Consider the following 12967-nt stretch of genomic DNA (forward strand, 5'->3'; position numbering starts at 1 on the left):
ATCGTATATTTGGCAAAACAATTGCTTTGCCGCGCCAACGAGATTATTTCGCCGTCGATTTATTTAATTTGCGATGGGCTTCATCAATATCCGAAGATTGCCTTTTGATTATTGTTGTACTTCCATTATTTGCAAATTCGCATTACTATATTCTGTGCCACAAATATTTTAAGTTATGAAACTCGGGTTTATGCAGGATGCCACAAAATCGCAAAATGCCAATAATAAATTGATATTTCCCCGTGAATATGGAATACATTGTTTCTTAAATAAATATCGCTAATAATACAAAGATGTTGAATCTTGAAAATGGAGAAACTGCCGTAAAAGCGACTTCAAAACCGCCAACGGATTCGTTCCTAAAGTATCGCGCGGCAGTTTTGGGACATTCTGTACACAGATAGTTAATGTGCATCGGAAATAGCTGTCGGTAGTTTATATAACAGTATAATGATGCACGTTTCGCTAGCAAAAGCAGAGTTAAACTACTCGGAGATCGTTCGTCCATAAAAAGGAACGAGGAAAGGAGAGGCTGAAACTGAGACGTGAGCGCAAAAAGGGCGTGCCGGCGTTTGACAGGAAGTTGACCCAACGTCCGGTTCTAATGTATTTCCGGCCGGTCACAGCTATCAAATCGCACGAGTCTGCGGTTTCGACGCTCCATTTCTTTCGTGCCCTTTTTCCGTTATAATCGTCATCCTCGCTTTCCGACCGTGTTCCAGTCAACAGTATACAAAGCGTCGCTGAAAGCTTCATCATGATCATTAATGTATCCACGCTTTTATATTGCGCAATATTGCGAGGTTCAAAATCTTTGTCATGTAGAATAAACTATGCAGTTGCAATAGCGGTTAAGTACTATTATTATGTTATGTATTAAAAATGATTCATAAATGTGGAATATGAAAGCTCTTTCATCATCAATAATTATTAGTAATCATTTTTTTAAATATTCGAGAAAAAATTCATCAATTAAAAACGAACGAATAATATGAACAAGAATACAGTTATTAAAATATCTGTAATCTATCTTAAAAAAGTAAAAAATTTAGAAAATCAACATAATTATAGAATCGCTACATAAAACATTATCAACGGAAAAGTTAAAAAGTTATATTAGAAGCTTGTAGATTGAAATAATCGATTATTGATTTGTCGTAATCGTAAATGCCGATAGAAATTAAGCAATAAATCATACTGTACGTAATAAAATGAGGACAAGTCTATAAAGACTTTGACCTAAATGCTTTTTCCTCCAAATGCGTTGTAGTCATGCTACAATCATTTGCAATCTTGAGAGCTCATAAAACAAAAAGGAGCGGTATTGCGGTTAAAGTCGACCCTGCTCGCGAAAAAAGATCCGTTAACGAATCGATTGAAATGGAAATCGATTGAACAAGCATTCGGTACTAGTTATATTACTTGGTTTGCTTTTCTCTTTCTCAATTCTTCCTTCTTTCTTTCTCTTTTTTTTCTCTCTCGTCTGACGTGATTCTCTTTTAATGCAGTTTTGCGGGACCGCGCTCGCATTCACGAAATCTGGAAAACAAACGAGAGAGAGAGAGAGGAGAAGAAAGAAAGAAAGACGGAGGAATCGAACGAAGAGGATGAGGTATAATTGTATTGTAATTGCATCTCCCTCAAACTACGTGTGCCGGCAGGGAGGAAGGGAGAACGGAGAGAGAGAAGTGCAGCCGTGTGTCGGAGTTGAGTCGAGTCACGGTTGACCCGATTTTTTCCTCGGCTCCGACGGGAGTACCCGCCGGGTTTCGAACTGAAACTAATACCCGCGATGGCAGCGGCAGTGGGGAAAGAAAAGAGAGGAAGCGAGAGAGAGAGCAGCACGACGGCAGAGGGCAATGGATCTAAAGTGGCGGTCGTCGTGGTGCAGAAAGAAGAGAAGGTTCAGTTACTCAGCGAGAGGAAGAAGAAAAGAGAAAGATCCGTAGACGAAGGCGATGCGCGGGAGGATAAAGCCACGCGGACTCATCCACAGGGTGTCCCGCGTAATTGCGACCGTGTCTTCAGCTCGAATTATCCTCCGGGGTTTGTTACTGCCGAAATCCTTCATCCACTTTTACCGTTCTAAACGGCGTTTCTTTGAGTTTAACTTCGGTGATTCTTTCATTATTTCAGAATCAATATTTTCTCAATCAGAATGCGAAGGGGTGATTATTACCGGGAAAATTATTAAAAATTATTTTCTAAAATGATTTTTATTATTATATTAAAAAAATGATTTATCCTGTCGTTTATCCCGAATGATCTCGCTCGGCGGATCTCACGAGGTCGCCCAAGAGCGACAGTCAAAATTGCAGCGCTGCGAGAGCGTGTTGTAACTCTTATAATCCCCGGTTACGAGCCACTTCTTTCTCCCTATTGTCGCGCTTCGTGCTCCGAAAATTCCTATAAAGAAAGGGATTAGCGAGGAAATCCGGCGGCGTCGACGACAGTACCTCTCGCGACGTAACGTGCGCGCGCTTCGCACATGTGCACTGTGAAACGACTCTTTGTAATCCGCGACGAGACAAGCACCGATCGATAAGCGCGTTATATGCATTAGGAGGCCGCCGCCGCCGCCGCCGTCGTCGTCGTCGTCGTCGTCGTTGTTGCGAAGGAAGGAAGGTGTTCCATTCGACAATGCAACACGTCGAGAGGAACGAGGCTGGTGCGGCGAATCGGGCGATCTGGCTCGTCGCTTTTGCGCCGAGCAGGCAGGAAGACAAGGCACGGGGCTGTTACATCATGCCACGTGGACTCGCATCTTGTTGCGTCACGCTGCTGCTGCTGCAGAAAGCGAGCCAACAGTCACGCGAAGGAAGATAAATAATTTATCTCGCGTTACTCCGTGTTACACGACGACCTCCTCGCCGGGGAAGCACCGATCGTGAATCGCTCGATCGTTTCTCACGGACGTTTCCCGCGGGATGAAATCGCCGGCGATAAATGCCGATGCGAATAAAGTAGAAAGCGCAAATAAAAATGGAGGAAGATTGATGTTAATCTCGTTAGTGCTATTATTTTATAGCACGCGATGCGTGGGCTCACGCAACGCGAAAAAATACCGTGAGTCCACCTGGGACTCCCTCGGAGTCCCTCGCGACTTCGACTGGTCTCCAACGCCGCGCTCGATCGATCGATTGAGCGCAGAGGAAGGAACGCCTCGTGGAAACGAACAAGAAGAACGACGCATCCGGTCGCTCGACGACGTTAAAGTCCGACGACGCCGTTTCAGCGTCGCGAAATAGATCACCCAGCTTATCCGGCTTTATAGCCGACGGCGAGCACGGCCGGGTCGTGCGGAAGCTTTTTCCCGCACGTACCACGAGTTATTTCAGCACAATCGCTCCGCGAGCTGCCGGCCAGCGAGAGAGGGTGGAACCGAGGGATCCACTTCGGAAAAAGATAATTTGATTCGCGTGCTCCTCTCCCCTGCTGCTCCTTGCAGAAAGGGTGAATAGGACGGCGATCTCGCCTAGCGTTTCGCTGACTGCGAACATCTCGCGGAACGTTCGGATTTGCTTGCTCGTTACCTCGTGGAATTTCTTCGGAAACATTAGTCACCGCGGAAGTACGCTCCGTGTTTGATGTGACTAATTAGCGAAAGCACGTGGGCCACGATGACAGCAGCGAGTTGACGCGACGCGCCTTGATTTCGAGATTCATATACACGTCCTTGGTATCTTTCCTCCGCCGTTAACAGTTTCGAAACTGCGACCTCGGAATCCGAGATGTAACGCCCTGCATGCGACGTTCTCGTAGCAACGCACACTCGGCGAGCTCCGAGGAGGATGTGGATTTCACTGGTCGCACAATGTAATCGGGTTCCTTTGATGCGAGCGACGTCGGAGAACTTAGTCAGTGTCTCGGGCTAAAACACGCAATCACGGGTTTCGGCACGGCAGAATGGCGTCTTCATGTAAACTCGATGCGCTGGCACCTAACAACGCGAATATCTCACCAAACACTGCCCCGCTTTGTTGTACCACGTCATGAGGGACTTTCCTATCGCGAGCAAATTCCGTGATCCAATGAAGTAGTCATGCTACAAAATTAGACGCTGTCGCGGTTCAATTTAAGACCAAGCCAAGATGCAGAAATCTTGCGAGGGTATGGCATCTCAATTTCTCCGAAGGGAAGAAGAAGTGAAAGAGGAAGAGATCATTAAAATATAATATAAAAGAAATGATTAAAAAATGTTTATGTCCAAGAAGTGTGAAAATAACGCAGAAAACTGCAATTTTGAAACAATTGATATTACAATTGATAATAAATTGTTTAGGCAAAATAAAAAAATGTACATGTCACAGACATAATTTTAGATGATAATGATTACTGAAAAATTCATCACGAAAATTAATAACTAGTATTACAAGAAATAGTGAAAACGTGGATTTCTCAATTTCGTCCTTGTTTAAAACGTCCTGGGGATCCCGGCCTTCGCTAATCGCGCAAATCGCACGGAAGGAATTTGGTCGGCGATGTAAGCCAGCGATGCAGCCGCGTCGTTTGCACCGCCATTTAAACCGGCGGCTCTCTGATAAGTCTCGTTTGGCGCGGACGTTGCGTCACCGTGTCGCACGCAATATTTTTATCGCCTCGAAAGCTATTTCGCGGCGCCGCATCCGGCACATCCCGCCACCCGCTTTTCCCCGGACTCGTTAGTTTTTCCCCCATGTTGCGCATCCCGTCGCCATTCGTCCGCTTCCGCCCGGCGTATTTTCAAACCCGCGGGCTCGTAGATTTTCCAGGATTTCGTAACGCGACATATAACGGTGGCATGACGCAATTCACATGAGAACGCGGCCGAGAACAACCGCGAGCACGCAAGAGAGAAAGAGAGAGAGATATGCTCCTCTCTAGTGCGAGCAGTATGTATTAAAAAGCCGCACGCACGAACGGACGCACGCACGCACACGCACTCGCGTGAACGGATGCGTACACACGCGTGCGCTCCGCAATCTATCGCGCGAAGCACACTCGCAATAACGCCGTGACCACACGCCTCAAACACGTGTGGCTGTATAAATAAGCTTTATGACGTCACCCGACACGCACAGAGCACAGCCGCACGATTCCGCGCTGCGTTCCTTCGGCCTCGCTTCCTCCCGCGTTTGATTCCTCGATCCGGAGCTCGCGAGCATCTTTCTCCTTTCCGCGGCGCGTATGTACAGCTGAATTGCTCGTCGTCGTTTGCTCCGGATTCTCTTTGGGATCCGGAAATGCAGCTGCGAGCTGGCATGGAAAAGCGTGCGGCGGGGCTTTACTGCGCGAGATTCAATGAAGTGTAAGACCGGGATATAAGGAAGCGCGAATAAACGCGGGATGGACTAGATCGCAATGGGATCTTGCCTGAATCTCGTTTGTGACAGTTGAGATGAATCGCCGAGTCAATCGAGTACCAATCTGAATGAAAAATGCAGATACAAGCGATAATATCACTCGCAAAACTGTAGATATTAACGGAATTCGATATCCTTCGATAAACTATCGCAAAAGCGCGCGAGCTTTCAGTGCACTGCCAATTAATTTTAACCAGATTTTATCTAAATAATACTAGGAATTATAGTTATTAATCGAGATATTTAACACTGAATGTTCTAACGATTTTGATAAACGACGACAGTTTCTGTCGAGGAAAAATTCGCCGTACGTAAAGGACCCATGGGGCGAAAAGGGTAATTTCCTTCGCGACTCAGACCGGCATCAGTTCGCAGCTGATGCATTAATATTGGAGCTAATTTTGGAACGATATACAATCGAAGCGTCTTACGTAACGAGAAAACAGATGGTCCGATCGCGAGAGCGCGGATAAACCGGGAAGAAAACGCGGAGCGTGCGGCGGGATCGGACGTTTGTGCGTTCGTGGGATTAAAATATGAGCCACCGCTCTATACACGTCACCGCAATAAACTTATACGTAAATAACTATAACGAGAAGCCTTACGTCCGTACGGCAAATACGGCTTTACGGTCCTCCTCGCAATTCCGCCCGAGCAATTTCGACGATTAATACTTGGCATCAAACTTGGGATCGCGATGTTGCTCACGGAACTTCGGCTATTCGCAGATTCGCGGAATCTCCGTGAAGCGCGCTTAACGGATGGCGGCTGTTCAAATGTATTCCAGAACCTTACGCCGTAAATTTCCCAAAATTGCCTATAAGAATATATAACAAACGAGTCTGTGTGTAACAAACCGCCATTTGTTTAGTAACGGAATGACCTGTAATAAAATGACACACGTGGGAAATCTTGAAAATACCAAGAACTAAGAATAATTCGTATTTATGTCATCGATAAAATGCTTGTCTGAACTCTTACACTATTAAATCTTATCAATATCAATATTAAATATTATAAAATCTGATTGCCGAGATATTTAAATCTGATATTTAAAAATAGGTGCATCACACGTAGGCTCTTATCTATATATATATAAGCCAAATACCACTCACTGACTCATCAACGTGCAGCCCGAACCACTGCATCTATCGACTTGCAATTTTAAGGGTATATTCCTACTATTACGTAGGTGCTCACTAAGGGTGGGTTTTCCGAAATTCCACCCCTAACGGGTGAGAAGGGGTAAAATGTGTTTTTATTTAATTCTACACATAATATCGCGGGCGAAGCCCGCGTGACGGGGGATGCTAGTAAATTATACGTCGCAAAAATTTATTTAATTTATTTAATTTTGACAATAGTGTCCTTCTTTAGGTTATCAAAATATATCTTGAGAAGCAACAATTATATCTTTTTATATCTTCTTAATTACAACGGATTGTACACGAATAATTACGGCCAATTAAAAGCAAGTCAAAATCTGTTTCCGGTCGCGATATCTTGCGATACGTAACACGACATGATGGGACGTATCCGCATTATCCGCAGCGGACTCATTGTCAGTTAAAACCGTTCCACACAATTATCCACGCGGTTTATTCACAACGGCACTTCGCGTCGTTTAACATAAGAATATTGGGCGAATGCCCCGAGAAAAACGAGTGGCTATGAAACGTTCACGAGATGATGGGTAGGCAGCGGTGAGAAGGGGGGTTACGGCACCCCACAGCAAATCCGTGATAAGTATGCGCAAAATGTATGAAAGAGATTTCGCGCACCGAGTGGCGAAATCGTTTGCGGGAGATCAAGATCTTATGGGAACGTGTCTTGAGCGGCAGATCATAGAGTTCTTGATAATGCTACGAATGCATAATGTAATCTAATTAACGTTGATCTAAAAATAATTTTAATCCAAATATAAATTTAACAGTGTATCATATATACGCGACGTATTGGCAAAACCTCAAATATTTTGCAACGCGATGCAAAATCAAATTCTGGTTGCTAAGAATTTTAGCAAGTTATTTTATTAATATTTCGGACAGGTAAATTGCATAAGCAGCATCCGCAAGTATCGTTCGTAAGGATACATCTGACAGCGCAAAGCACGTCAAATATGTGTTTGCACATCTGCTCTAATGTCTCTTTTCATTCTCCATCTTGCTAGCCTTTGAAATATTTCTTACAGATTGCACGTTTTTCTACGTCTGCCCCCTATTTAGGCGCAGCTCGTTGCTCCAACCGTTAAGGAGACAGGAAGTACGGGGGTTGGACGGACGCGCGCGAAGGGGATGGAAGCGAAACGACGCAAAGGACGACGATGTTTAGAGCGTTGGAGATGATGGAGACTGCAAATGACTGAGAAAGGCGGCGGGTACATATCTCTCTCGTGAGAGAGACTCGTTGCGACACAATAAGAAGGGGGTGGGGGTGGGAACCAACGAGGGGGAACAGCGATAGTTAAAGAACAGGGGGACGGGGGTGTACTGTACAAAATGTGACATTACCGGGGACAAGCGATCATTAAGGCCACCCCGTGGCTAAACAAAGGGATCATTGAGAGACTTGAGCGAGGCTGCAGGCAGTTTGGAAACTAGTCCGCGCAGTCGCTCGAACAAGCGAATTGTACATTGCCACTTTCACAGATTTTCTCTCTCTTTCTCTTTTGCTCTCGTTCTCCGTTCCTTTTTCGCTCGTGCGCCTGCACGCCTTTGCGTTTCTCCGTGCCAGCGTACTTCGACCCCTGGACACAACGGGAACATCTCCCATGGGTGCCATGCGGTTTTCCATTTTGATTTCGATATTAAATTGATCGCCCGTTCGAGAGCCTTAACAACAGAGTTCGAGCACTATTTTCTGATGAGCGTTGAATTCTCATTCGAGACAAAGCGTTCTCTCGCTGTTACTGTCTTTCTTTCTGTCTCTTTCAAATTGGTAAACTTTTATGTATCGAACATTTTCTTTAGCAGAGAAACAGCTCGGATATCTTCAATTAATTGGTGTCAAAGGAGATAATTATATAATTATTTATCAAGATTGGAATTAAAAAGTTTGATTTTTTACTCCTTCGAGAGACTTCGTCCACTTCAATCTTTTACTTTAATCTTTTTCTTATTTTAGTTAGTTTAAAGGAATGTGCACTTCGTTATCGCCGATATTTTCAACACTGTATGTGCTCCGCGAATTAAAAGGAAATCTATAATACAATCGGAATACCGCAATGCAATTGGGATGTCCACGAAATGCTGCAATGCACGAATTTCGCACAGCGGATGCGGTGGCTTAGATTTTCATACATTATCTAGCGTGCTTCGCGGGGGTGCTTATCAGGTTCAATTGCACCGTATGCATCGATTGGCTCGCTATTAACGATCCACGAGGAGACAGAGCATCATTCATGAGCAAAGCTCATCGAAAACTGGCGCGCTTTGACATCGTGACATGCACATCCCTTGTGTGGATAATCTCATTTCTTACCGATAACGACGGGATCGGCGACGGGCCGAACATTGTTAACGTATCGTCATTGAAATCCGATTACATGGTCCAGCGCCGTTCTCGCGCGGACAAAAAGCAACGCGGTCGCGGAGGGAAAGAGGCAGGGTACAAGAGGACGTTTACCGCAAGCACGTAATTTTCTTTCCGCCTTTTTTTGCGGATTTTTTTACAGGGACCTGATCGTACAGTTTCAATCCTGGGAATTCATTTTCTCGCCGATCGGCGCCGGTACAAGGGTGCGCCCGGTGAATTTACGAGGGGATAGTACGCGGTTTCGGCCAAGCCCGGCCGCGGACGCGACCCATCGTTATTTCCCTTTTTGCCTGTTCTTCCTCCCTCCTTCCTCCCCCCCCTGGATTGACGCTAGCGTTGAAATCAGAATTTTATTACGGACAGGTGTGCGTGCGGCTTTAAATCGCATCCGAGACATCGGAGGCACGATACGAGGAAAATCGAGTAGCAATATCGGGATGCAAGCTGACCTGACAATATCGGGATGCAAGAGGACCTGACAACAGAGACGTGCTTGAAAGAAGCAAAATCAAATTTAAGAAAATTAGGGTCACCGTTCCTTTCTCTCTCTCCTTCTCTTTTTCCCTTTTATGCATCGAGGAAACAAATAATCGATTTCCGAGCTGAAAACTTGACCCTCTGCGACTTGCAAAATTGATGTTAACGAAAAGTTGAGAGAATTGAAAAGCTGTCGTCGAGTCTCGTGAGAATCGCCGGCGTTGTAGTCATTACCTCCCGTCTCGCTTTATCGAATGCATACATATTTTTGCGTTATTTGTGCATTTTCGTCCGCGTGCGGTTACGTGTCTCATGGCGGCCGTAACCAAATTTACATAGGGTGGCCGCGACGCACCGGAACAGTTATCGGCTAAATAAACTGGAAAATGGTCCCGGCCCGCGCAAAATGAACTTTGGGAAATTGCCGCGGCAGCCCGGGCTTAATTGAATATATCATGTTAATTAAGTATCTCTGCATTCTCATCAATATTAATATTAATATCATTTACATTGATCAGGTACTAATAATGGATAACGTAGCGAGTGCCGCGCGCGATGTTTCACCGCTGTAAAAATGATTACCCGAGTCATGACAATCAATTACATTTGCCGGCACTGCCGTCACAAATACATATCTATTAGATAAATTTTACAAAGCCACTCGCTACGAACACGCGTAGGCCACTTTCGTTCGTTCGCGTAATAGAAATCGGTTTAATCAAGAGGAAGCATTCCTCCTCGCAGCGCAGAGAGAATTCAAATTTATGTAGATTTAACATTCAAATGTAATTATTGCTGATAACATCTAAGCAATTTGCATTTCTTACCTGGCATATACGGTGCGTTTGCACGGCTGATGGTTTAACAGGCTTGTGTATTATCTCTGTTACGTTTTCTTTCTCACGAGGCGTCTATAATTATGTCATCATCTGAAACAAACAAGAGTTTTTATTAATCGATGAATTAAACTGCAAGGACATCGCAAAAAGGGGCATTTTAACCGTGACACCGAGCACATACATCAATCACGTGACGTATCACTAAAAATATAGTTGTGAGATCGTTAAGAGCGATTACTCCTTTGGACATTATAAATCACTAAAAAGCAAGGATCATCAAAAATGTCATGAAAAAGTGCTGCCGTGTCACGACTCCGTTCTGATTGACCCCATTAAATATTAGACCCCCGCGGCGTCAGGATCTGTGTCAAGTTTCTCGTCTGTTAGAGCAACATGGGTCGCAGACACTGTCGCACGTTCCGATGAGTCATCGTCATCATCATCGGACGCTGAATTTGGAAAAAAGTATCCTCTCCTCCTACGCACATGTACAGGCAAACGCACGCGCATGCACGCTTAGCGTTGCGTGGCTTAACGGAGGGAATCGACAATTTGACGGATCGATGACCGTTCAATGTGCCGGTCGACTTGATCAAACTCTCTCTCTCTTCTCTCCCTCTCTTTCTCCCTTTCTCTCTCTATGTACATTCCCGCGGCATTGCGCGGAGGCGTGAAGGCACCACCATTATTTATGAGGGCCGTAAATCACGATCGATCGATCTGCCAGATCGATCACCGGCGCGCGCGCATGCGCTCGTTCGTTCGCGCGTCCGTCAAACGCTCGAACATCGGTCTCGTCGCCGAGGAAACACTTTGACGAGAGACGACCACGTATGACGCAACTATCACGGCTATCACCGTGACACTAGTGGAATTATACCGGGCAAACAATATCGCGCGTGCAGCGTATATCCGTGTATCATCGCATCGCACCGTGTTATACGCTGCGTGTACCTGCGTACGCGACCGATATTATTCTTCGCTAATCACAGCGCATTATATCAGTGCCCGTCGTACTTTATTACACTTTATTACTCCCTACCCGAGAATCGCAAATCATCAACAATGCTCGAAGCGAACCTCGACGGGGCTATTACTGATCGTAACGCACTATTTTTATCGAGAATCAAGAGAATTCCTTAATAGTCTTACGACGTCACGTCTCCGATTGTATTGTCATAATTTGATTGCCTGATTTATGGAACAACATTGTGCTTAAGACCTTTTAACACTATTTCTTATATAAACTTATCGCGCGATTTGCCATAATTGAGCCGTCTCATCTTGCCCGCGTTTCTCTCGCTTATTACTCCAGTCTATTAAGATAAAGTTTTCTTGCACAAGGATGGTTCAAATTCCGCAGCGTAAAGCAAACACCGAACAGTATAGAATGCCTGATTAATAGATGCTCCACTTGCCAGCGATTTATGATGATTATGCTCCCGATGACATCGCGGAGATACAGTTAATTGCTTAACAGGTGTCGTTTACTGCTTAGCAAGCCTGCGACGATCAACGCTTTTGCCGGATCAATAAAACAGTAATTAGCTGCAAGATACGCGTGTATCTTGCGCGATTACCGGGATAATAACGTCGAGATAACGCCGAATGAAATATGAGGATCGAACTACGCTAAATATAAGATTTTCCAATGATGAATCTTTTTGTATCATTTAGCTTAGCTGTGCAACTACGGAAAAAGGCTCATCTGTACTTGCAACGGTGATGATCATTATAACACTTGAAACTCTCACGAATAACGGTAGACGTGCTCAGTCACGTTTTTCCGGTCTTCTCACGGATCAAGATAATGCAGCGAGCTTTATACATTACTGTGAAAATTTATATATTACTTGCAAACACATACCTGTGTTTTTAATATCATTCTGCACCGTATTTAATTGCCAAAAAGATTTCCAGATTTCACTCTCGTATTTTATGTGATAATATTTTATAACAAATACTTTATGTTAATAATTAACTAACACTAATAATTTTTATATTTAATGTAATAATTAATTTACTTAACTGAAAGTAAATGTTATTTTTTAACTTTCATTGTAATGATCTTAATTAGTTGTAATATGCTCAAAGCCGTATCGGAAAAATGAGAATAGTGTCACGATAAGAGAAATTTTTAATCGAGCGAATCGGTTCTAAACTCGTTAAAATATGCAATATCACTTTTAAATTAAACTGTAATTGGATTTTACAAAAGAGTCACCTCAATAAGGACGCAAACTTAAAAAGTGGTTACTGATAAATTATTTGATGATACGCCAAGTTTGAAGAAATTTTATCCGGAATCTGACCTAGATTCGCTCGTGGAAAGCTATAGTCTATGGAAATCGCGGTCTAACAAGCTTGTTAGCTCTAGCGGAAGGGATGCACCAACGTCCGTCGACCTGTGGCATGTAGCAAATTGCGAATGGAAATGCAGGAATTTAGCAAATGTAGGACAAATTGCAGAAACAAATTTAGTTGTCATAAATAAGCATAAGAAATAAAATTTTAATTATTTAAAAAAAAGAAAATTAAAAAATTAATAAATAGGAAAATGTAAACGTTAATATAATTGTATAACGTTCCATAAGAATTTTCACATTCCTATTTTTGAGAAATCAGCCACATCAATAAAAGAAATGGATGAATGATAAATATCTCAACGGTGAAATTTTGAAGGAAATATTTTCCTTCTGCACATTCGTTACGTCAAAATGTAAAGGACAAAGGGATATCAAGGATCTGCACACCTGTATCGTACCCGGTTCTCTA

The 12967-nt window shown here is 43.9% G+C and overlaps 1 long non-coding RNA gene across 1 annotated transcript in view; it reads right to left on the reverse strand.

Moving 5' to 3' along the window:
* Positions 1-8443: 8443 nt before the first annotated feature.
* The window catches only part of LOC105278077, an 83510-nt gene continuing 78986 nt past the window's right edge, over positions 8444-12967 (reverse strand). Inside the window, exon 4 of the long non-coding RNA XR_003406370.1 lies at positions 8444-10282. This is a non-coding gene — a long non-coding RNA (uncharacterized LOC105278077). The remainder of the gene's footprint in view (positions 10283-12967) is intronic.

This window comes from Ooceraea biroi, chromosome 3 (genome assembly GCF_003672135.1).
Source record: "Ooceraea biroi isolate clonal line C1 chromosome 3, Obir_v5.4, whole genome shotgun sequence".
NCBI lineage: Eukaryota > Metazoa > Arthropoda > Insecta > Hymenoptera > Formicidae > Ooceraea > Ooceraea biroi.